Here is a 25988-nt window from a genome sequence, read left to right as displayed (position 1 = left end):
CATGTTGATCCTTCAACGTGTTGAACAAATGTGATCCAGAGGTACAGCACCTTTTATTCTGCCTGGTTAATCTCCAAATCAATGATCCAATTTCAGTAACCTTCACCTATTATTTTCTTGTTCCTGCTGATCTCCCCAGGTCCTTTCATCTATACCCCTCTCATTCCATCACCCCTCCCCAACTGTGCCCTGTTACCCAGTTTAGTTCCTGTTGTTCTCTCTGCCCCCAATGGCTCCTCATTCCCCCCACCCACTGTTCCCTATCACTTGTTTATCAGGTTCAACTCACCTATTTTCTTTTCCTCGTATCCTTTGTCCTGATCTCCACTCATCCCTCCAGCTGGACACATCAACTGCTCACCTGGATCAGCCTACTTCCTTCCAGCTCCTACCTTTCCCCTACCTCCTTGACTCTATTCTGTTCTGATGTAAGTTCTCAACCAAAAATATTGACCACACCTTTGCCTCCACAGATGCTACCTGATCTTTCAGTGCATAAGCACATTGTACAATATATCTAACAATAAAACTCATTATCAAAGATGGGGCTTGGCGAAAGGTTACGGCTGAAACATCAATCATTCTGTTTCATCTACTGAGATCCTGCTCAATCTGCTGAGTTCCTCCACCAACTGGCTCTTTTTTTCTCTCTCCAGATTCCAGCATCTGCCATCTCTTGGCTTCTTTGTGCAGATTGTCAGTTTGCTGTTTGTTGCTTCTTGCCTTGCTTTGCTTTTTTTTTAAAAAAAAAAGAGACAGTAACAGGCCCTTCTGGCCCATGAGCCTGTGCTGTCCCAAATAAACCAATGAACTTACTTTTTGGAGGTGGGAAGGAACTCACGCAGACATGGGGAGAACATACAAACTCCTTCCAGACAGCACCAGAATACAATGCTGACTGCACTTCAATATGCTTCATTGGTTGGAAGGGGGAGGTGGAATGAGAGAAAGAGGAGATAATTAGGATAAGTAAAAACACAGAAATGCTGGAGGATCTAAGCAGGTCTTGCAGCGTCCCATAGGCAGTAAAGCTGTATTACTGACATAATTGGGATGCCTGATATTCAGAAATATGCCACAGAAATGGAAAAGCAATTTCTCATCTTGGTCATCACCAACCAGACTTTTCCAATTTTTGGTAACCGCTCTCTGCCTTTGCTTTTTTTTTTGATCCCTCTGAACCCATTCCTCGTCTTTTCCTTCTTTCTTGGAGGAAGAGGCACAGTAGATCAAGGAATGAGGAGAGAGTTGGAGGGAAGTGTGGATGACATGATCTACTGTGCCTCTTCCTCCAAGCTCCTGCTTTCCATTTCTTCTCCCTCCCACCTGTATATTCACCTATCTTGTGCTCCTCTCCCACCCGGACCCTCTTTTTTTTTTGTCAGCTCTGATGGAGAGTTTTGGCCTGAAATGTGCACTGTCCGTTGCCTTCCATGGATGCTGCCTGACCCTATTTCTCCCACACTTGGCGTGGTGCTCCAGTTTTTAAGCATCTGCATTCTCTTGTTTGCCAAGGATTTATTTGCTTCGTTTACTCTTCAAAGCAGAAAACAGCACAGGATTGGAACAATTAGATGATAGATTTGTATGCGCTTTCATTAACTTTGATTCAGGTCACGGATGTCTGATCCCTATGTTTGCAGCAATGGTGTTGAGTTCTGCAAATGTTGTGTAGGTGTCACTTGTGGGTGAGTGTTAGCTCTCTGAATGAGTCTTTGAAATCTTGCTTCATTTTCAGAAGGTGGTGGGCAGGCTTGGGTGACATCAATCTTGTGGGTGAGAATTCGACCTGAATTCATAATTGGGCACTTCATTTTAAGTCATGATAGTGAGTCATACTTAAAGTGTCTGAGAAGCTGAAGAGCGAGTTGCTTTCTCTTTAACCACCCATTTAGGGGAGGAGGGGATGTCCTTTCAGTCTCCATTGTGTAATCAAGAGGAGTGATTGCTCCAATGCCAAGTGGCCAACTGGTGTAATTCTAGACTCGTGCATGCATGGCACTTAGCTGGAGGGAGTGAGTCATGTGCAGTGGGCAAAACCACACACAAGTTGTACCACAAGGAACAGGCTCTTTGGCCCAACTTGTCCATGTCAACCAAATTGATATTCTGGGCTAGTCTCATTTGTCTGCATTTGGACCAATTTCTTCTGAGCCTGTCCTATCCATGTATCTGTCCCAAATATCTTTTGAATGTCAAAACTATTCCAGTGTCTACCATTCCCGCTGGCAGCTCACTGCAGATATGGATTATCCTCCAAGTGGAAAAGATTGCTCTTTAGAGGCCCTCTTAAATTTCTCCCATCATCTTAAACATATGCCCTCCAGATCTGGAAATGTCTTCTTTGGGATAAAGACTGAGCATTCGCTTTATCAGTGGCCTTCGTGTTTCTTTAAACCTTCACATGAGGTCACCCCCTCAGCATCTTTTCAAGGGAATAAAAATAAAACCCTTTTCAGAAGGGGAATAAAGTGGCAGAAACTCTTATCCAGCAGGACTGGGTCAGTTACCAGGGATGCAGTTCAGATAATTGGTTGAAGGAGAAATGAAGAAATTTGTGAGGAGGGGAGAAAAAGACCTGGAGAATGGGGCAAAATGTGATGACACTTTTAAAGTCAGCACAGACACTTTGCTTGAGATAAATGGAGAAAGGAAGAAAACTTGCAACAAAGCAGTTTCTGTTGGAATGCCTATTCTTCTCCTATGACCACAGAATGGACAATGAAGATCCGCAAGAAGACCTTGGGAAAATATGGACAGTTTCCCATACCTGGGAAGCCACTTGGCACAGGCGGACATCAGAGATGACATTTAAAAGCACAATGCTGAAGAAACTTAGCTGGTCAAACAGTGTACTTTATATACCAAAAATAACGATACATAACCAATGTTTCAGGCTTGAGCCCTTCAACAAGAACTGCTGCCAGTGTGTCCTCTTGGTAAAGCTCAAAGTTTGAGATCTACTGGGTGGCAGAACAGTTCTGAAATGTGGACTACCTGCAGCAAGCATCTCAAAGTACAGGAGAGGCATCATCAATGACATCTGCACAAAAATCATTTCTATCCATTGAACTATTTTCTGTCTTTTCCTTGGCCAATAGCTCCACCATTGGATTCCATTGGAGAAGATCTATTATCTACCTTGGTTGAGATTTTGAAGCAGACACTCTGACACAGCATGATGCTATCAAGTAGGTAGAGAAAATGGCTCCCTTGGGCTCCATAAAGAAGTCTAACAACTTGGCTGACGTGGGAATCCTGAGCTGTGGTCACTCCAACATTCAGGATGGCAGAAAGAAGGACCCCCCCCCTTCAAACTCTCTCCCACAACTACGCAGTGGGCTGACCACACTGCCCTGAGGTGATATATGTACAGTAGGCGCTCTTTATGTGCGTGCACTGTGATCTGGAGAAACATTATTTGTTTGGTTGTACATGTACGCTCAAATGAAAATGAACTTGAACATACCCTGCCCCTCCTGCAGTGGGGTTTGCTGATGTTGTAGCCCTTTGTCTTGGGAGCAGAGAGATCACGTTAGCCTTGCCCCTGAGGAGCTGCTTGAGGAGGCCTGACTGGCGGGATTGTAACATATTTGACCCAACATTTTGGCTCGCTTGTCACCAACAAACTGAATTTTGTTCCTGCAAAAGAGGAAGGTCACAAAACATCTCTTGCTTCACAAATCCACCCAGCCTTGGTTATGACACGTGTACGTTGTCAGGTTGTAACATGCCAAGGCTATGTTTGGTATTTTGTTTCTCCAACTGTGCTGATGAGGCAGAAAACTGAAGCACAGAGGATGCGTCAGTCTACACACAAGGGACCACCCCAGTGACGTGAGCTGGGTGGGGGAGTTGGTGTATGCTTTCTATTAAAGGGAGAGTGAGTATCCACACTTTCCAAATGAGGAAGGTAATATGACACCCCCCTTACAATATGCCCACAATGAAGGCTATCAAATTTACTCAAAATGTAGTAATTCTTGAGCAAAGTCCAATAGGGCTTTAAATCTAGTTTGCTGGCTGCACATTTAAAGAGAGCAGTTAGTATGAGGTGCAACATTGCAAGCTGGATTTTTGCAAGCAAGGCAAAAGAGTGACTGGAATGCTTGGTTTTATGTGGGTCACTGAATGTGAAAGCAATGCACTGACCTGTTAGATGTGTTCAAGATTATCATTACTTTTAATAATATAAGAGCTTGGTGACATGACCACCTGAGCAGGCAAGATCTGGCCAATCTTTATCCCTCAACTAGCATTACTTAAAATTGAACCATTATAGAACATTACAGCACAGAAACAGGTACCTGGGGTATTTCTAGTCTGTGCCAAACCATTTATCCATTGATAAAACCATAAATTCCATTGCTAGTTTTGTGTAGTTTTGGTGACTTTATCTTCTATGTTTACAACAGCTACTGTAAGTACTTGTGTAAAAGTTGATAACGTGTAAAAGTTGACCCCTATTTTTGGCCGACCTCCCATTGGAGCTCCCGAGTCCTTGACCACAGACTTCCCACCTGGTCCCGTTTGCCTGCTCATCGGAACTTCCGAAGCCTCCACCACAGACTTCCCACCCAGTCCCAGCTGCCTGGCCATCGGAGAACCTGACGCCTCCGCTATGGACTTCCCACCTGGTCCCGGCCACCCATCCATCGGTGTTCCTGACACCATGACCACAGACTTCCCACCCAGTCCCAGGAGCCCTGCTGTCAGAGCTCCTGATACCTTGACCATAAACTTCCCACCTGGTCCTGGCTGCCTGACCATCAGACCTCTTGATGCCTGACCACAGACTTCCTTGCTGACTGCCCATTGGAACTCCTGACGCCTCCACCACAGACTTCCCACCTAACCATATAACAATTACAATACAGAAACAGGCCATCTCGGCCCCTCTAGTCCGTACCGATTTATGATCTCCTCTATTCCCATTTACCTGCACCCTCCCCATCACCCTCCAATCCCCTCACATCTATACCCCTATCCAACTTTTTCTTAAATGACAAAATTGACCTTGCTGCACCCACCTCTTCTGGAAGGTCATTCCACTCAGCCACCACTCTCTGAGTGAAGAAGCTCCCTCTCACGTTACTTCTAAACTTTTGGCCCTAACGCTTAACTCGTGATCTGTCATTCCAATCTCTCCTACCCTCAAGAGAAAGAGCCTATTTACATCTACTCTATTTATCCCACTCATAATTTTAAATACCTCAATCAAATTGCCCCTCAACCTTCTATGCTCCACTGAATAAAGACCCAGTCTAATCAATCTTTTTCCATATTCTAGATACTGCAATCCAGGCAACAGTAAATCTTCTCTGCATCCTCTCTACCTTATTGATATCAAACCACAGACTTCCCACCTGGTCCCGGCCGCCCACCCATCAGAGCACCCGACGCATCAGACAATTCAGATAATGCGATCTAAAATATTATCCATGTAATAGATGTCCTCATAACTTTAATTTTTAAAATGGTCTACAAAATTAGACTTTTACATGGGTATTTACGGTATTTGGGTGGGACAGAGTGGGGTCTTGATAGTTGTTAATATAAACCCTAGTTTGTTTACCTTTTAGGTGATCATCAAATCTCCCCGCAGAAATATTGAGTGGGGTGGAAAGCAGAGTCCATAACATCTTGTATAGATGTGGTAAAGAATTGGAGAAAGACCGCTATTTAAAAAGGAGGGGAATCCTGCCAGTGTAAAGGACCAAGGGCCATTCACTTTTGTAGTTTATTCTAAAACAAGTACAATGAACATAGGCACCAACATTCTACTTGCCTCAATGCTAGTGTTTTTTTAAAAAAGCACATCTGATTGTGTACATTCTCCTACCCCCAGTATGGAGAGAGATGATGAATAATAGATAATTACAGTTAATGCAGGATAAAAAGTGGTACTTCAATGTTGCTTTCAGGCCTGTTTGTGGTGCTGGGGTATCAAGAACAAGTTCAAGAGCCTGATGGTAGTTAGGGCAGGGGAGGAGGAGGGACTCTTCTGAGTTCCTCTAAAACTGATGACTGAACTCCAAGACCTGGGAGTTAACACCCCACTGGGTAATTGGATCCTGGATTTCCTCACCTCCAGACACCAATCAGTGAGGATTGGTAAGAACCTCTTCACAATCTTCATCAGTACCTGAGCACCACAGGGCTATGTTCTCACCCCCTGCTCTACTCACTTTACACCTATGACTGTGTGGCTTGATGCAACAACTCTATCTACAAATTTGGTTGCAATATCACGGTAGTGGTGTTGTCTCAAAAGAGGCGATGAGTCAGCATACAGGAGGGAGTGTGAAAACTTGGCTGAATGGTGCACCAACAATAACCTTGCACTCAATGTCATCAAAACCAAGGAACTTTGTGGTGGAAAGTGTGCTGACTGGCTGTAACATGAGTATGGGCATGGGAACCACCAATACCCCTGTGCATGAAGCCCTGCAAAAGGTAGTGGACACCACCCAGGACATAACAGGCAAAACTCTCCCAACTATTAACATCTACTGGGAATACTGCTGTAGGAGAGGGGCAGCATCAATCATCAAAGATCCACACCACCCAGCACACACTCTGTTCTCGCTGCTCCCATCAGCAAAGAGGTGTAGGTGCCACAAGACTCACACAGCCAGGTTCAGGAACAGCTGCTCCCCCTCCACCATCAGACTCCTCAACGACAAACTCAATCAGGGGCTCATTTAAGGATGCGCACTTGGGCACTTTATTGATTTTTTTTTGTATTGCACACAGTTGTTTACTTCTTTATTTGTTTACATGTGTACATTATGAACAGTTTTTGTTTGCTCTCCCAAGAAGTGTTAATTCTGCCTGACCCACAGGAAAAAGATTCTCTGTTGTCAATAAATCTGAAATCTGAATCTTCTTGACTGGCCTTTCAGGCTTCTGAATCTTTAGCATTCAGAAGAGATTCTAACCAGCATGATGTGGAATTTTAGTACACTTGTATAGTAGGAGGTATTAATGTTAAGATAATGTCAGGGATATGTGGAATCTTACTGTAGTTTGCATGCTTTCTCTGTGACTGTTGGTTCCCTCTGAATCCTACCATATTTCAGAGTTATGTGAAACATTTCTGGCAGTCACCCAAGCCCTCTCCCTGCTGCATCAACTCTGTCTCTATCTCCTGTTGTCTTGGGACAGTATGATAAGGGGCCCAGGTTGAGAAGAGAGTGTTACCAGATATGTGAGCTGAAAAGCTAAAACTTCAGATTAGAGGACCATGCCTTTCAAGTCAGGTTCGAATTTATCATAGAGTACATACATGACATCACATGCAACCCTGATAGTCTTTTTTTTCTGCGAACCAGGCAGAATTTCTACTTATTGGTGGTGTACACTGTTCTTCTTCTTTCTTTTCTTCTTTCTTTGGCTTGGCTTCGCGGACGAAGATTTATGGAGGGGTAATGTCCACGTCAGCTGGAGGCTCGTTTGTGGCTGACAAGTCCGATGCGGGACAGGCAGACACGGTTGCAGCGGTTGCAAGGGAAAATTGGTTGGTTGGTTGGGGTTGGGTGTTGGGTTTTTCCTCCTTTGTCTTTTGTCAGTGAGGTGGGCTCTGCCGTCTTCTTCAAAGGAGGTTGCTGCCCGCCGAACTGTGAGGTGCCAAGATGCACGGTTGGAGGCGATATCAGCCCACTGGCGGTGGTCAATGTGGCAGGCACCAAGAGATTTCTTTAAGCAGTCCTTGTACCTCTTTGGTGCACCTCTGTCTTGGTGGCCAGTGGAGAGTTCGCCATATAACACGATCTTGGGAAGGCGATGGTCCTCCATTCTGGAGACGTGACCTACCCAGCGCAGTTGGATCTTCAGCAGCATGGAGAATTGTAAACAAAGAAAGAAATGTAAATATAGAAAAAATAAATATTCAGTAATAAATGTGCAAAGTAAGGGTCCTTAAATTAGTCTTTGTTGTTGAGGAGTCTGACAGTGGAAGGATAGTAATTGTTCCTGAAGCTGGTGGTACAAGTTTTGTGGGCACCAATACCTCTTTCCTGATGGTAGCAGCGAGAACAGAGCATGTCCAGAGTGGTGTTGATCCTTGATGATTTCTGCTGCTCTCTGACAACAGCGTTCCAAGTTGATGTTCTTGATGGTGTGGAGTGTTGTTCCTGATGCTGTATCCATTTCCTTTTGCAGGGCTTTCTACTCGGGTATTGGTGCCCCCATACTAGGTTCTAATGCAGCTGGTCAGCACCCTTTCTACTATGCATCTGGAGAAGCTTGGTGTGGTGTGGGAGGGGAAAACTGTTGTGTTCAAAGAGCAACACGTATGGTCACAGGCTGATCACAGAAAAGATCTTTATTAAAATGCGTGTAGGGGGAATCGCTACAGGGATAACACACACGAGTACTCTCAAATACAAAACACATTGGACTTAACACTTAGCAATACCAGCAACCACTTACAGTATAATCAGCCACATCTGACTTGATCTGGTGAACTGGTTGGTGTTGTAACATGATAGGATTATTCAGGGTCCTCCTCTGTTGGGTGAGGAGCAAAGGGAAGGATGCTCTGGGCTGTAATGGGAGGTGCATTCAAAGCTCCACCCTTATAGGTCTTCCCTCTGCAATTCTCCCTCCAGAGAGCATACATGTCTCTGTGAGTCACTGGCAGGGTGGTGTCGCTGAACTTTGTTTCAGCCCTCCAAACATGAGCGGGTTCTCCCCACTCCATGTACTCTAATCCCACCAGGATGGTAATGGGTTCCCAGACAATGTTCCTGGTCCCCAGACCCATGAGGGACAAGTCCATCTCTCTAAGGTCAGGGGATGCAGAGGCGACTAAATAGCCTGCCAGAGCATCAGTCACCCTCATGCTCTCAGGAAAGTGGCTCTCATAAGAACCACTGTAGATGCCCATGATTAGTGCCACTCCCTGATGACATGTGTTCCCTCACATACGATTAGTATGCCACTGTTTCCAGTCAGGTAGCTCCCATTCTAGAAGGGAAGGGAACCTGCCTGTGTCTGGGATGTGATTTGAGATTGCAATTTTGATGGATTTACAAGAGTAAAACTTTTGCAGTATGCTACTTGACTGGATGAGTCTTTAAGCATTCTGCTGATGGTTATGTTTTGATGGATCCTTGATATTGCAATTGGTAATGTCACCTACGGTATCTCAGCTGGTTTGAGATTTCCTTGAACTAAATGCGAGATTGAATTTTGGAGAGAAATTGCTCTCTTGGGCAATAGTAAATATGTGGTGTTGTCTGTAGGCCACCCAGTCATAGCATTACAGTGGCAACAGACAATAAACCGAGAAATATTGGTGGCGTGTAAGGATGGAACAGCAGTTATTGAGGGTACTTTAACACGCACATTGACTGGGTGAATCAGGTTGGTCAAGGCAACCTTTCGGTGGACTTCGTAGAATGCCTACATGATGGCTTTCTTGAACAGCAAAAACCTACAAGGGAACATGCTATCTTGGATCTGGTCCTATGCAATGAGACAGGTAAAATTAACGATCACATATTTAGGGATCCTCTTGGAAAGAGTGATCACAGTATGACTGAGTTTATCATACAAGTTGAGATACAATAGTTCAGTCTAAATCAACTGTGAAATGCCTTAACAAGGGAGACTACAAAAGGGGATGAGGGAGGATGTGGCAAGGATAGACTGGGCAAGACGATAAGGAGTGGAAGACTTCCAAGGAGATTTTTCACGGTGCTCAACAAAAGTATATTCCAGTTAAAAGCAAGGACAGTACGGGTAGGAGAAGCCAGTCTTGGATAACTAAAGAGATCAAGGAAGGCATTAAACTAAAAGTCACCAAGATGATTGGGAAACCTTTAAGAAACAACAAAGAACCTTGAAGCAACCAGTAAGGAAAGGATAGGAAACTATGAGAAAAGATTAGCCCAAAATAAATAGTAAGTCTTTATAATTATATGAAGTGCAAAAGGATGCCTAAAATGAAGGTTGGACTGTTGGAAGATGAGAAGGGAGAGTTGATATTGGATAATGAAGAAATAGCTTTGCATTATTATTTTGTGTTGGTATTCACGGTGGAGGACATGTCTACCATGCCAGATGTTAAGGATGTGAGATAAGGACCTGAATGTTATGGCTATCACTAAAGAGGTCTAAAGATAGATAAGTCCTCTGGTCCTGATGGAATGCATCCCAGGGTACTGAAAGAAATGGCAGAGTTATTGTTGAGACTTTGGTGATAACTTAACAAAGTTCTCTGGACTCCTGGCAGGTCCAGCAGATTGGAAGATGTCAAATGTCACACCATTATTCAAAAAGGATGTAGGCAAAAGGCCAGTTAGTTAAACATCTATAGCTGGGAAAATGCTTGCAAATATCATGAAAGAAGAAATAGCGAGGCATCTGAGCGAATTGGATCCATCAGACAGACCAGCATGGATTTAGCAAAGGCAGGTCCTGTTTGACAAACTTACTGGAGTTCTTTGAGGATATAACAAATGTGGTAGATAGAGCGGAGCAGATGGACATTGTTTACCTGGATTTTCAGGTAGTGTTCAATAAAGTCCTGCATAGAAGACTTATCCATAAGATAAGGATGCATGGAATTGGGGGTGACGCATTAACTTGGAATTGGGGGTGATGTATTAGAGGATTGGTTAACTAATAGAAAGCAGTGAGTTGGGGTGCAGGGGTGTTTTCCTGGTTGGCAATCGGTGGTGTGTGGGTGCTGCAGGGGTCAGTGCTGGGCTTGTAACTATTCACAATATACATAAAGATTCTGGAAGAGGGGACAGAGTGTAGTGTATCTAAGTTTGTGGATGACACTAACTTGAGTGGTAAAGCAAATTATGCAGAGGATACAAGGCCTGCAGAGAGATGTAGATAGGTTAAATCAGTGGCCAAGGGTCTGGCAGATGGAGTACAATGTTGGTAAATGTGAGGTTATCCACTTTGGAAGGAAAAATGGAGGATCAGAGTATCATTTAAATGGCAAGCGATTTAAGCATGCTGCCACGCAGAAGGACTTGGGAGGGCTTGTGCATGAATCACAAAAGGTTGGTCCACAGGTGCAGCAGGTCATCAAGAAGGCAAATGGAATAATGGCCTTCATTGGTGGAGGGATTGAATTCAGGAGCAAAGAGATGGAGTAAAGGTACGACTGAGACTGTGTCAGGAGAACGTCATGCATTTCTGGTCTCCTGAGTTGAGAAAGGGTGTACTGGCTTTGGAGGCGGTACAGGTTCATGGTTGATTCCAGGGATGAAAGGGTTAGCCTATGAGGAGAGATCGAGTTGCCTGGGACTGTGCTCGCTGGAATTTAGAAGAGGGGATATTATAGAAACCTATAAAATTAAGAAAGGCATAGATAAGATTGATGTTTTTTCATCTGGTCTCCTCTAACAAAACTAGGGGACATAGCCTCAAGACTAAGGCCATAAATTTAGGATGGAGATGAGGAGGAACTGCTTTTCACAGAGGTTGGGAATCTGTTGAATTTGTTGCCCATTGAAGCAGTGGAGACGACCTCAGTAAATGCATTTAAGACAAGGTTGGATAGATTTCTGCATAATCAGGAAATTAAAGGATATGGGGAAAATGCAGGTAGGTGGAGATGAGCCAATCATTAAACCAGCCATGATCACATTGAATGGTGGAGCAGGCTTGATGGGCCGGATGGCCGACTCCTGCTCCTATTTTTTTGTGTTGTTCTTGTATTCCTTTTGCTGTTAAGTTTAGATAATGTGGTAAATTACATGGCAACCAAAAGATCTATTGAAACCCACTGGTGCATTAACTGCAACTGAGAAAAAGAGATAATAGAAATAAATATTCAGTCTTGGCATATTGTGATAATTTATATTATTGTAACCATATTTTGTGTACGTTTGGATGCAGCATGGGAATTTTGGTGTGTCTATGCATTATATTTGTTTTTTACGATGATATACTCTCATCTGAGTGCCTTCTCTGTTCAGGTTTGATTGAACTATGGCACTTCCTGAGTGATAAAGACAGTTAACAGGGTTTTGAAAGATCACTGTTCTAATATGGGAAAACACCACAGGTAATTTTCATAGAGCTTTCCTGAAACAGCAATATTGAAGTGAACAGATTTGTTTTGATGATGTCAGTCGAAGAAAGCTGGGGGAAGTTGGGAAAGAACGTCTGGTAGAATATCCGTTTCATCAGTCATTCTAACAATCCAGCCATTCCTCTCAGTCCTCAAGATTCAATTTATTGTCATAGTAATAAAACAATGTCATATTACATGAAATTCCTTTTTGCCTGCTGCAAGGCAGACAGATTTGCCAACAGCCTCTTACAGTCAAACTAAAAGAGGGTTCCCCAGAGCCACTGAGTGTCTGTAGATTCACCTCAAGCACTTCCACAGACCCTAGAGATACACAGAGTCTAGTCCAAATCATTAGCGACCCCAGCTCCAGATCCGAACCTCCAGCACGGTCAAGGACCCTTCAGTGCCCTCCTCACATCCCGGTTCTGATACCTGGTACCCCTCCAGCCAGCTCAAGGCAGCCTCCAGCATCTGCAGACTGGCACGAGTCTCCAGATAGGAGTCTCCAGTAGCCCAGATCTTCCGCAGGTTCCTCACCTCGAGTCGCCTCATGCACTGGTCCCTCAGCCGTAGAGGTTTGTCATCTCCATGATCGTCTCCCCCGCTTCTCCCTCTCAGACGGAATGAGCTGAAGCTTCTGAGATGGGGCTCATTTCCGCACCATTCAAACTGGAGCTGTAAACTATCTCTTCATCCTTGAACACCAATTTGAGAGATTGAATTTTGTTAATAATCGCTTTCTTTTAAGATATTTTTCCTTCCTGTCACCTTTATACTTTGGATCAGTTTTGAACCTTTGCCTTTCTAAGTCTGAATCTGTCTGTTCTATTCTTTGCAGACGTGCAAATGTTTTTAATGAAGTTGCATGCCTTTCTATTTCACAATGTTAAATTTAATTTGTCATTTGTTTTATCAATTTTGTAACTGATTAAAGTCCTGCTGACATCCTGCTGTGTTCTTTCCTACCTGTCCCATCTTTCTGATTGTTCTGGAGATGTTTAATAAGCTTACATTAATGTTACAGCCAGCCTGTGGATGCAGGGGTTTTACTCTTTTCTCCACTCTCTCCTCTTTCTGGCATTGCTTCTTGGTCCAAGTATTTCCTTCATCAATAACTGGTGCAATTGGGGTGTCTTCATCGAAGATTGGTGCAATTCCCTCTTTGCCCTTTTTATTTTAAACCGGTAAAGCTTTCTGATTAAAATTGTAGATGCTAGATTACAGATGCAGGAACTTCAAGCAAAAAGCTAACTGTTGGAGAAGATCTGTGGGTCAGGCAGCATTCTTGGAAGGATTTGTACTTTGGGGCAAAACCTTGCTTCAGGTCTGAGAAAGGAGAGGGAAGGTGAGGAGTATTCTGGAGGAGATATTATTACAGATATTACTGATTAAAATTGCATGCAAGCAGGGGTTGCAGCACTTCAAGTTTCAAATGTTCCACTCTGAAGTTTTTTTAATGGAGTCCACTACCCGGCGGCAGCCAATGGTGTGGAGCCCCACTCTGAAGTTGTATTAAAAAAAATGACTCTCCCCCACCCCACCCCCCCTCCCCTTTCTCCTCCACCCCTCCATCATTTTATTTAGGTAGTTTTTCCTGATTGGCAACAAAGAGACCAGGTCCAAAACATTGATTTTTGCTAGATGACCTGCTGATTTTTCTCAAGCACTTTGTGTATTCCACCCTCTACAAGGTTCTCAGTACTTTCCAATCATTAATGTTCTTGTAGAACAGAGGCGAGTACAGCACAGAATATCAGTGTTGAACATGATGCCCAAATTTAAATGACTGCCAATTGTCCATGATGCATATGCCTCGATTCCCTGCATATATATCTTTTGAGATGGCCTCTTAGATGTTGTTATTTGTATCTGCTTCCCCACCCCACTTCCGTCCCCCCCCTCCCCTTACCCCGCCCCCCCCTTCTTTCCTTCTTCCTTTTTATTCAGGCACCTACCTGGTTTTGCTTCAACCTGATAAAGAGCTCAGCCCTGAAACCTTCGTTACTCTTTCCTCCCTGTGGATTTTGAATGACATTTGGATTTCTCCAGCACGTTTGGGCATTCCACTCAACCCCAGCTTCTGCAGACTTTGTTTAACTTCCCTCTGCCTCTGCTGCTCCAGAGAAAATGACATGAATTTATCCATCCTCTCCACATAGTTTTTCCCTCCAATCCAAGCCACAGTTTGGTAAATCAGTACCCTTTCCAAGGTCTCTACCTTTCCTGTGGTGACCAGAATTGAAAATCATTTCTCCTTTATAATCTCTTATTTTATTTACTCTTGTTGTTGGACTCTGGACTGTAATGTATCACAGATAATGATTTGTTATTGGCTGGATGGCTTGGAGTTGGTCAGATGTATTCAGGACTGTTTTCTAAATCAATATATAGATGTAGAAGTTGAGTACCCCTTAACCGACATGTTCTGGATTGGAGGAATTTCAGATTTTGGAACAACAAACAATGGCAAGCTTTTTGAGTGCTGACATGAACCCCCCCCCCCCACCTCCACCCAACAGCCCGCTATCAGTCATCATGCTGATATATTGCCAAAGTTTTGCACCTGAGCCCTTCCTCAAGGAATGAACCAGAAGCAGGAAATTTCAGAAAGTCTCAGAATTCAGACAATGCTGGCTGGGGGAGGAATCCAGACTGACAAAAGGTGTTAATTGGATGTGATAAGGGATGAGATAAGAATTTATCATGTTTGTGTGAAAGGAGCAGAATGGAGGGACAGAGAGAGGGAAAGGCAAGGAGGGTGGATTTTAACAAAAGCCATAATAATGCCATCTAGTTGGAGGGAGCCCAGTTGGAAGATGAGGTGTTGTTCCTCCAATTTGCTGGTGGTGCATGAGACCATGGGCAGATACATCGTCATGGGAATGGGGCAGGGAGCTGAAACAGGTGACTACTGGGAGACCTATGCTATTGTGGCAGACAAAGCCGAGGTGCTCAACAAAGTGATCTCCCAGTCTGCGTCCAGTCTCTCTGACGTAGAGGAGACCACAACGGAGCACCTGATAGAGTAGGTGAACTTCGCAGATTCACAAGTGGAAAGATGGTTCGTTTGGGAGGACTGTTTGGGGGAGAGGTATAGGCACATGGAGCATCTCCTGCAGTCACAGGGTAGGTCTGAAGGGAAAGAGGAGTGAACAAGGGAGGCATGTACAGAGTGGTCCCTGTGGAAATCGGAGAGAGGAATATATGTCTAGTGGTGGGATCATGCAGTCGGTGGCGGAAATGGTATATGTTGGATGTGGAGGCTACTGGGGTGGTAGGTGAGGACAAAGGGATAGTGAAGACCAGGTAGGTTAGGGGGTGATTCAGTGGGGTGAAGGGTGTTGTGGAGGAGAGGAGGAAGGTGTGGATCAAGAGGTGGAGGGTAGGAAGGGTCTAACTGTATTGAAGTTACTACTCCCTTCACTCATTCCAATCTCACCCTTTGGCCCTCCATTCTCTCTGCATCAATCTGAACATCACCATGAAACCCACCGACAAGGCTGGTGCCGTTGTGGACTGACTCACTGATCTCTATCTGGCTGAAGCCAAATGACAATTTTAAGACACTTCCCGTTACTTACCCCTCCAACAGGACCCAACCAGAACCATCAAGCCACTGTATCACACACCATCTCTGAACTCATCACTTCCGGTCACCTCCCTGGCACGGCCTCCAACCTAATCGTTTCTCAACCCCACAACACCTGTTTCTACTTCCTACCCAAGATCCACAAACCTAATTGTTGTGGCAGACTCGTCATGTCCATGTGCTCCTGCTCCAGTGATTTGGTCTCCACTTACTTTGACTCTGTTTCGTCCCCCCCCAGTTCAGTCCCTCCCCACCTACATCCAGAATGCTTCACATGCCCTCCATCGCTTCAACTAATTCCAGTTCCCTGAACTTGATTACCTAATTTTTTACCAAGGATGGACAATCCCTTTCCATCTCCATCCCCCATACTGAAGGCCTCAAAGGCCTTCATTTCTTTCTGGACATTAAAACCAAGCAGTCCCCCTCCAACCAGAACTTGTCCTCACCATGAATAATTTCTCCTTTGACTCATTCCATTTACTCCAGGTCAAAGGGGTAGCCATGTTACCTGCATGAGCCCCAGCTATGCCTGCCTTTTTGTTGGCTTTGTGGAGGAATCCATGTTACAAGCCTATACAGGCCAGGCTCCTCAACTTTTCCTTCGCTACATTGATGACTGCTTTGGCGCTCTCTCATGTACCCACGATGAGCTCGTTGACTTCATCCACTTCACTGCCAACTTCCTCCCTTGTGTTTGAGTGCCATACTGTCCAGTTGCCAGTGAATTTTGTTAGGTAAAGCATTGAGCTCCCAAAGCATTTACTGAAGCGTTCTGCTATTGGCTCAACTGCTTAAGAAACTGCCTGACTTGTGTAAATGATTTGGTGCAGTGAATGTCTGTTTACAGGTGACACTAAATTGAGTGGAAAAGCAACATGTGTAGAATGAAGCAAGTTGAATGTTCCCATTGGAATTTCCACATTTCATTGGAAACTGGACAGCATTGCATTCAAACACACTACTTTAATGCCATCCAATCATCTTCTGCTGAGGTGGACAGTGAAAGAAGAGTCCTGTTGCCATAACCACAGGAGATTTAAAAATGTTTGTTTGGGAAGTGCTCTCAATGTTCGAGGGTTGTCAAGGGTGTACTGGGGCATTTTTGTCCTGTGTACATCACTGAAAGTATTGCCATTCAAGTTCCACTGCCATCTGGTGAGCGTAGAATTGGGAAGGAGTTTCAGGATTTTGAAAGGACGGTAGTGAATGTCAACATCAGCAAGATGAATGGATTTATTATCCCACAAACCAGAACAAAGCACAGTGCAGTGGAAGTCTCATTTACTGCCACTTCCCAGTTATGCTGTTTGTAAGGAGTTTGTACGTTTTCCCCGTATCTGCATGGGTTTTGCCCGGGAGTTCCCCTTTCCTCCCACCATTCGAAACATACTGGGGTGGTGTAGTTAATTGGGTGTAAGTGGATGGCAAGGGCTCATGGGCTGGATGCTGTATGTCTAAATTTAAAATTTAATCAATTTAATCAAGGCACCAAGAGGAGAAAAGATAAATTAAAAAAAGAAAATAAATAATAAATATTCAGCAATGTAAAAACTTTTAGTGTGGACCTGTAATAATGTTAGGGATTAGGTGATAACAGGCCTGATAGCTGTTGAAAATGGGCTACAGGAAACAGGTTGACATGTTTTGAAACATTATTGAAGGCCCCAAGATAATATTAAAGAAAAACTAATGGGGATTAATACTTCACATTCATGGGTTCATGTTGGTAAGAAAACATTCTGGATTGGGTTGCTGGAGTAACAATCTGAAAGAACAAGATGGTTACTGCAGCGTCACTGCAGTTGAGCAGAGTGAATGCCAGGGAGAGATACCGCTGCAGACAACCGTGGGCAACACGGTTCGCATAGTGGTTCACGCAGCGCTGTTACTGCACCAGTGATCAGGGTTCGATCCCAGCCTTGTCAGCAATTTGTACATTCTACCTGCGTCTGCGTTGGTTTCCTCCGGATGGTCTGGTTTTCTCCCACCTTTCAAAACATATGGGAGTTGTAGGTCAATTGGGTGTAATTGGGCTCATGGGCCGGAAGGACCTGTATCTGAGCTGTATGACCAAATTAAAAAGATTAGAATGGAGGTGGATCCGCACGTCCCCAACCATTGGTCCAGTTGGCGCATGTTCCCATTGCAATTTCTACACCTGGTCGACAGTGCGGCCTCCCAGACTCTCTTTCTTCCCAGGATGCACTGTCTCATGTCCCTCAGTGCTCCACTAACAAAGCAGTTCCAATAAACAATCATCAATAAAGGAAAAAAAACAGCAATGGTGCCTCCCTTCCTCACTGTTTGAATACCTTCTACACATGGTTTGATGAGAAAATCAATGTGACCCCAAAAATGCCTTATCTCCCCCTGAAGAACGTAATATCATGTATGAACTGTACTCTGTCAATAAATCTGAAGTTAAGTGAGTGGGTAAGGGTCTGGCAGATGGAGCACGATGTAAGAAAGAAAAGTAAGAGATTGTACTGTTATTTAGATGAAAATTTGCAGGCCTGGGAGTGTAGCAGGTAAATCAAAAAGACTGTTGCTCAGGGGATTGAACTTCAGAATATAGAGGCTCTGTTGCAACGATACAGGCACCCGGTGAGATGCACCTGGAACAATATGTACGGTTAGTTCTGTGTCCTTGACTTGAGGATATGCTGGTTTTGAACCCAATGCAGAAGAATTTGGCAGGTTGATTCTGGAAATGAATGGGTTATCTTGTGAGGAGAGATTGTGTAGTCTGGGACTATGCTCATTGCTATTTTAGAAGGAAGAGGGAGGATCTTGGAGACATAAAATTGTGAAAGGAATAGATAAGATTGAAGCAGGGAGATTGTTTCCACTGGTAGGTGAGAATAGAACCAGAGGACGTAGCCTTGAGATTCAAGGGGCTAGGCTTAAGATGGAGATGAGGAGGAACTGCTTCTCACACTCTGCCCAAGGAAGCATTAAAAGTATCTGAGACAGACTTTTGAAGAATAAAGGAATTGAGGGTAATGGGGATGAGGTGGGTAAGTGGAGCTGGGTCCACGCCGAATCATTCCTCATCCTGCTCCTATTTCTTGTGTTAGTGCTGAATCTTCAGTTGTCACATCAACGCTGGGTGCTCCCTGCATGGTTATTTTCACATACTTTGACCCCAGCATTAAATTCCTGATTTGGAAATAGAAATGAGAAGTGAATGACAGAAGTGTAATGTTTTATTTTAAAGTCAGAGTAATCGAGACTCCTCTGCTTGTGAAGCTCACATCCCTTGAAGGAATTGTTAAAAAAACTTTGCTGCCCCTTTCCAACCTCTTCTCTATTTCCTGTGATAGTATGGAGAGGTGCAGCTGATAACCAGGGACATGTGGCCTGCACTGGCTCCCAGCTTCTTCTGTTCAGGACCAGGTGGAGAAAGGTCACTCTTTCTGTCCATTTGCCAATTTGGGAATGGATGAGATGCAATTTTTCTGAGAGTTGATTGTTTTGAAACTTGCTCCCTCGAAGACTGGTAGAAAAGAACAGTTGAATATTAAGTCATTGGAAGTAGAGAGCAAAATGGTCTGGTCATTATTGAATGGTGAGAAGCAAGCTCGAGGGACTAAATGCTACTTGATTAGATGACAGTAGACACTCACTTGGTCCCACCCCAAAGCACCTTTCGGTCATTGTCATTCTCCAGAGTATAACCAGTGTCAGTGATGTTAGACCAAACGGGACATTACGACCAATACAATCCATTCCAGATGATCGGCTAGATTCGGGTTTAACGCTGACCAGTCAAGTTCATTCTCCAATACTGCCCAAGCTCGGGGAGGATTGAGTGGGAACCACTCCTCCTGTACTATCAGTCAGGGACAGGAAGGGATGATCTGTTGGCACCAGTTGTTTGCTGGTGGCCTTGGGTGGGTCTTTGCATTCCTCGGCATTGCCAGTTGTCAGGGTTAGGTGCCAACTGTCTGACAGGAATTCTGCTGTCCATGGTATTTGGCTGACCCAGCTGCTGTGGAACCATGCCAAGATCCCAAGCGTTGTCCCCGCCTTGTAATCACACACCGACAAATTAAGGATTTGTTAATTGAAATTCCCAACTCCTTTACATCAACAGCCCAACTCTGTGTAACAAGGCTTAAATGAGATTAATGGCATACGTTGAAATAACTTTGAGGTTTTGCTGTGATTTTTAAAAATTCCCTTTCTATTTGTGTTTCCTCATGATGGCAAATGTCCTGGCGGGTGCAAGAGCTTGGGAAATGGGCAAAATTCTTAACCGTTTGGACGTCATCTGCATCCCTGGGAAGGAAGGTGATAGTTCAATCCATTAGCTCACCTTCCTACTTTTGAACGCTTGTTCTTTCCTGATAGTTGAAAAACTTCTGGCTTCCATTACCAAGCTTGTCAGTAGCACTTCATTCACAGGGCAAGAGCTGATGATAAAGGCTGGAGGAAGTCAGCAGGCCAAGCAGCATTGGGCCCAAGCCCTTCAGCAGACATTTTGTTTATCGGCTGAACATAGTTGAGATTGCTGCACAGAAATAGATCAAAGCTCAATCGACGTGACCATAAGAGAAGATCAATGGAATCTCCCTCCCCACGCCCCCCCCCCACCCCATTGTTGTCTGAAGAGGGTGCAAAAAATAATTCAAGGAACCCTTCCACCCCGCATGTACACATCCCCAGTATTTGGTACATTGTCAGTTACCACTGATGTTGATCATTTGCAAAAGAATCTAAGTGTTGAAGGGTGTGCGAGAGAGAAGAGGTTGGAAAGGGGCAGCAAAGTTTTTTTAAAATTCCTTCAAGGGACGTGAGCTTCACAAACAAAGCCAGCATTTGAGGGCCTGTCTCCTTGGATTAGGGTCGCCATTTCCAAATGTCCATAATGGAGGATCTCCCTCTAAGCTGTGCACATGTGTGCGCATGCACGCGAGTGGAAGGGCTGGCACAGTATGTTTGTGCGAGTGTGCATGCGTACACTTCCATGCCCAGCTTAGAGGGAACACCGATAGAAAACTCAGTAAAACAAAAAAGTCAACCCCTCTGTCTCCAACTCTCCACATCTCCACGGTCCACTGTATTAACACAATATAAGTTTAAAATTTTTTTTATTGGTTTAAACAAACATTTCCATAAGATGTAGCTCAACATTATACATATTATATAGACATATTTTACACAATTTTGCACATAATATTTACCTGATCTCTACATTTGTAGAGAGACGAGAAGAAAGACAGTCGTCTTCTTTTTCCTGTTCTGTGTATAAATTGGGAGTGATCTTTTTCTTTACAACTGAATCATTGATTTGTAAGAATAAGGTCAGGCCTACGTAGTATTATGTAGCACTGCTAAAGGCAGAGCTATTGAAATAAATACTGTCCAGACCAAGCAAGTTGACCGGGGTCACGTGAGTGATATCATAATGGTGCTGTGAGGCTTGGCCATTCCCCTGGCAATGTGCTCCTGCAGGCTGGAACTTCTGCGCGGCGGGGGAAAAGCCCCTGTGTCCTGGCTGTTTGCAACGGCGATTCATCCCATCATGTGCGGGGTTGAACTGGCCTGCAGTCTTTTTGGGTGAGGTTTGGGAGATTGTCTTTGCGCAAACATCCCTGGCACTGTAGTGTAGGGGCAGGGAAAGGCTCTGAACAGTCCCAATGGGCTTTCCTGAGGCGGAGGACTGTAGACATGTCATGCCTGCCTCCAATTTTTAGACTATATACAACCCCCTCTCTCAGTACTTTGAAAGGCTCTTCTAAGGGCACTGCGGGGGCTGGTGGGGGGAACAAGGTGCATGGTTTTCCCCACCTTACAATGACAAAGTCCTCAGCTTTTGTGTTTTTGTGGGACGTGGCTGATTGGCGTCTTGTGGGTGGTGGTAGGACGTGGGCATGGGCAGGTGGTGTGGTTCGGGCATTTGGTGGTGATTCCGTGGAGCCGAAATGGATCTCACCTGGGCTGGAGAGTGGTGTGCCATAGACAGTCTGTCAATAAGGTGGGGAGGCCCCTTTAAGTGCTGTGAAGATGCCCAGTAGGACATTCATCCATCCAGTTGGGCCTATGCAGATGTGATTTGAGGGCTGCAATTAGATGGTGGTGAAAGTGCTCTACCAGCCCATTGGATTGGGGGGTGGTAGGCAGATGTGTGGTGTAGCTGGCTGCCGTTGAATTTGGCCGTGGTCATCCAGAGGGAAGAGTTAACTGGGCTCCAGGACACCCTAGTCCAAACTTATGTGGGAAGGGACACCAAAATGGGTGCCCCACTCTGTCACACAGGTCACTGTTCGCAGGCTAGCATGCACTGCCTCCAGACAGTGTGTAAAGCGGTTGACCATGGTGAAAAGGCACCTCATCCCTTGGCTGATGGGAAGGGGCCCTTCAATGTCCACGTGCACGTGGTCGAACTTGTCCACTGCAGGCGGAAAGCATTGCACTGGGCCTTTAGTGTGCCGATGGACTTTGGCTCACTGCCATTGTACACAGGTTTTTGCCCAAAGTGAAACCGTGCTGAAGCCCATGCCATATGAACCTGTCTGAAATGAGGCGGACTGTTGACCGGATAGAAGGATGAAAGAGCCCAGCCACTTGATTGAATACTCGCTGTCTCCAGGTTGCGGGCAGGATTGGGTTCGGGTGGCCTGTAGACATATTGCACAGGAGTGTTAGGCCTCCTGCGTCCGGTGTGAACTCCAAAATTTATAGATGGTGATGGTGGTGCAATATGCCTGTGTGTCGGCATCTTCAGCCTGGTCCTTGGTGAGCTGAGCTGTGTTGATGTCACCCATCACCTCGGAGATTGTTGGCCTGGACAGAGTGTTAGCTACCACGTTGGACTTCCCCACTACATGGTGGATGTCCATTGTATATTCGGAGATTTACAAAAGCTGCTGTTGTTGCCTCACTGACCAGGGGTCCGAGACTTTGCCCAGTGCCTGCAGCAGCAGCTTGTGGTCCATGTAAGCTGTAAGCACCTTTGAGGATGTACTGAAAATTACGTATACCCAGGTACATTGCCAGCAGTTTACGATCAAAAGCACTGTACTTCAGCTCAGGTGATTGGAGGTGTTTCCTGAAGAAAGCGAGTGGCCGCCACTGGTGATCCACCCACTGTTGCAGCTCTGCACCCACTGCCCGGTCTGAGCAATTGTTGTTAACAACGAGAGCAAGTCTGGATCTGGGTGTGCCAGGAACGTGACTTTGGGAAGTGCTGTTTTGGTCTCCTCGAATGCCTGGAGTGTCTCTGCAGACAAGCTGTGCTCCTTGTTACCTGCCTTAACGAGGTCGAAGAGAGGCTGCATAGTGGCTGCTGCTCCTGGGAGGAAGTGATGAGAGGAATTCTCCATCCCAAGGAATTCCTGCAGGCTTTTGAGGGTTTGGGATCTGGGAAAGTTCAGAATGGCCTCGACCTTGTCAGTCAAAGATGTTGTTCCTCCAAGGAAGTCGATAGTGGACAAACCGAACTGGCGCTTGGACAGGTTGATGGTTAGACCTTGCAGCCAGGCAAACAGGCATTTTAAATGTGCCAAAGCACCTCTTACAGTCTGACTACAGAGAGAGAGAAAAGCAAAAGAGAGACCCCCCAGAGTCACCGAGCGTCCATAGGCTCGCCACGAGCTCTTCCGCAGACCCCGCAGCCACACACAGAGTCCAGTCCAGTCCTTTGCATCCCGAGCTCCAGATTTGAACCTCCGACACGGTCAGGAACAATTCAACCTTTCAGCCAGTTTTGAGCCAGTCTCCAGCAGTCCACCCCCTCCATGGGTTCCTCACCTTGAGTCACCAGCATCCCACTGCATGTGTGGGTCTTTTAGTGCAGAACCCCCTCACTGATCCACCACTGTGGCTATTTAACCATGGGTCATCTCCTCTACTTCCCCTGCTCCTCAGACAGGTGATGGTCTTCCTGTTTTCTGGTGCTCTGTGCCAGTCCTCTGTTCCCCTGGAGTCTGGAAACACATTAGAGGCGCCGCCATCTTGGGCGCAGACCCCGCGGTAGCGAGATTTTAAATGAAGCTGCCGCCAGCTCCTTTAAAGCCTGTGCATGCAGAGCTGAGGTCAGTTGACTGTGGGCATTTGGACCCTGTTGGAGTGCTAACCCCCCCCCCCCCCCCCCCAAATCTACACGGTTAGCCCAATGCTATTCCAGTGCCGTTTGTAAGGAATTTGTATGTTCTCCCCTTGTACGACTGGGTTTTATTCTGGGTGTTCTGGTTCCATCCCACATTCCTAAGATGTACAACGTTGGTCACATGGGTACACTTGGGTAGTACGGGCTCATCGGCCAGAATGGCTTGTTATTGTGCAGAATCTCTGAATTAAAATATATCACAAACGACAGGGTCCCAGTGTGATCCTTGTAGAATCAGAAGCCAAATGAGAAGTTACTGTCATGAACATGTCATGAAGTTCATTGTTTTGTGGTAGCATCACAGGTGTAAATAATCATTGCAGAAAAAATATTAAAGCTATAAATTAAATTTTAAAAATAAGTGAGTGCAAAAACCAGAGAAAAAAATGAGGTCGTGCCTGTGGGTCAGAAATCAGAGGTCAGCGGAGAGGATGCTGTTTTTTTACCCTAATGTAACGTTAGCCAGTTAGTCATGAGAATGATGAGTATTCCTTCGTACCAACACAGAGAAGACAGCGAGCGGAGAGGGGTGTGTCACGTTAGATTGAGAAACGGAATATGAGCACAGCCTCCTCTCCTGAAGAGCCGTGTGCATTGCCCATCCTTGAAACGTGTCCCCAGGGGATTTGTAATTAAGTTGGAATCATTCAAGGTATGGAGCCAAGGTTTGCCAGAAGGTGATAGGTTCTTCACAACCTGACTTGGAAACTGTCCACTGCCAATCCAGCGCATGTAGACAGTCGCTCCCATCGGCTGCTCTGCAACTGCATGGCAGTCACTGTACTTGCTGTACCACACTACTGCGCACGCATGAGTCTCCGCGAGGCACAGCAGTTAAAAATGGAGCTTGGCTGACAGCAGACGCCATTACAAGGAGCTCCTGTTGTATATAGTGTTGTTTGAGTTTAACAGTAAAGGATTGTCTGCTTATTTAGATCAGGGAGCATGGTATTTGAGGTAAGGTGCTGACATGGATAGGAAATTGGTTAAGAAATAGGCAACAAAGGATTGGGGTAAGCGGGTCTTTTTCAGGATGGCAGGATGTGACGAGGGGAGTGCCGCAGGGATCGGTATTGGGTCCTCAGTTGTTTGTAATTTATGTAAATGATTTGGATGAGGGGATTATTAATAATTTGAGCAAATTTGCAGATGACATGAAACTGGGTGGCGGTGTGGGGTGTGAGGAGGATGTCAGGAAAATGCAGAGGGACTTGGACAGGTTGGGGGAGTGGGCTGCTGAATGGAAGATGACGTTCAATGTAAGCAAATGTGAGGTTATCCATTTTGGGGGCAATAATAGGAAAGCTGAGTATTATTTAAATGGAGACAAGCTAGGGAGTGGGGAGGAGCAAATGGATCTGGGAGTACTTGTTCACCGGTCACTGAAGACTAGCATGCAGGTTCAGAAAGCTGTGAAGAAGGCTAATAGCATGTTGGCTTTCATAAAGAGGGGATTGGAGTATAGGAACAGAGACGCCCTTCTGCAGTTGTACAGGGCCCTGGTGAGACCCCACCTGGAGTATTGCATCCAGTTCTGGTCTCCAATTTTGAGGAAGGACATACTAGCTATAGAGGGTGTGCAGCGCAGATTTACAAGGTTAGTTCCGGGGATGGCGGGGTTGACATATGCTGAAAGGCTAGAAAAACTGGACTTGTATCCGATGGAGTTTAGAAGGATGAGGGGGGACATGATTGAGGTATACAAAATTATCAGGGGGATAGACAGGGTGAAGTCGGATTACTTGTTCCCAATGATGGGGGAGACGAGGACTAGAGGGCATAGTTTAAGAATACAGGGTAGGCCCTTTAGGACGGAGATGACAAAACATTTTTTTACCCAGAGTAGTGTGACTCTGTGGAATGCTCTGCCACAGAGGGTGGTAGAGGCAGATTCGTTGATTATGTTCAAAAGAGAGTTAGATAAGACTCTAGTGGGCAAAGGAGTTAAGGGTTATGGGGATAAGGCTGGAAAGGGGTACTGATGGTAGTGATCAGCCATGATCTGTAAAATGGCGGTGCTGGCTCGACGGGCCGAAGGGCCTATTCCAGCTCCTTTTGTCTATTGTCTATAACAAACATGGTGTCAGAAGTGGGATAGTGTACATCCCAAGCCTGAAGCAACAACGCGTTTGTAACTGTGCAGTGATGGCGGATGGATTCAGAGGGCCCAAGCTGCTCATGTTTGAGAGCACAAAGACGTAGCGTGGTCTTGGCACGAGCAACAACAGAATGCATTCGAT

At 45.3% G+C, this 25988-nt stretch overlaps 1 protein-coding gene and 1 long non-coding RNA gene across 7 annotated transcripts in view; one reads left to right on the top strand and one right to left on the bottom strand.

The window, feature by feature from the left end:
* The window catches only part of LOC138759110 (caskin-2-like), a 314437-nt gene that overhangs the window by 11883 nt on the left and 276566 nt on the right, over window positions 1–25988 (top strand). The window lies entirely within an intron of this gene.
* Window positions 18900–20943, bottom strand: LOC138756559 (uncharacterized). The gene is made up of 3 exons (XR_011353157.1): window positions 20822–20943; window positions 19954–20148; window positions 18900–19131 (listed from the first exon to the last, which is right to left on the bottom strand). It is a non-coding gene; the product is annotated as an uncharacterized lncRNA (long non-coding RNA).

This window comes from Narcine bancroftii, chromosome 3 (genome assembly GCF_036971445.1).
Source record: "Narcine bancroftii isolate sNarBan1 chromosome 3, sNarBan1.hap1, whole genome shotgun sequence".
Taxonomy (NCBI): Eukaryota; Metazoa; Chordata; class Chondrichthyes; order Torpediniformes; family Narcinidae; genus Narcine; species Narcine bancroftii.
This window is presented reverse-complemented; position numbering and strand designations above follow the sequence as displayed.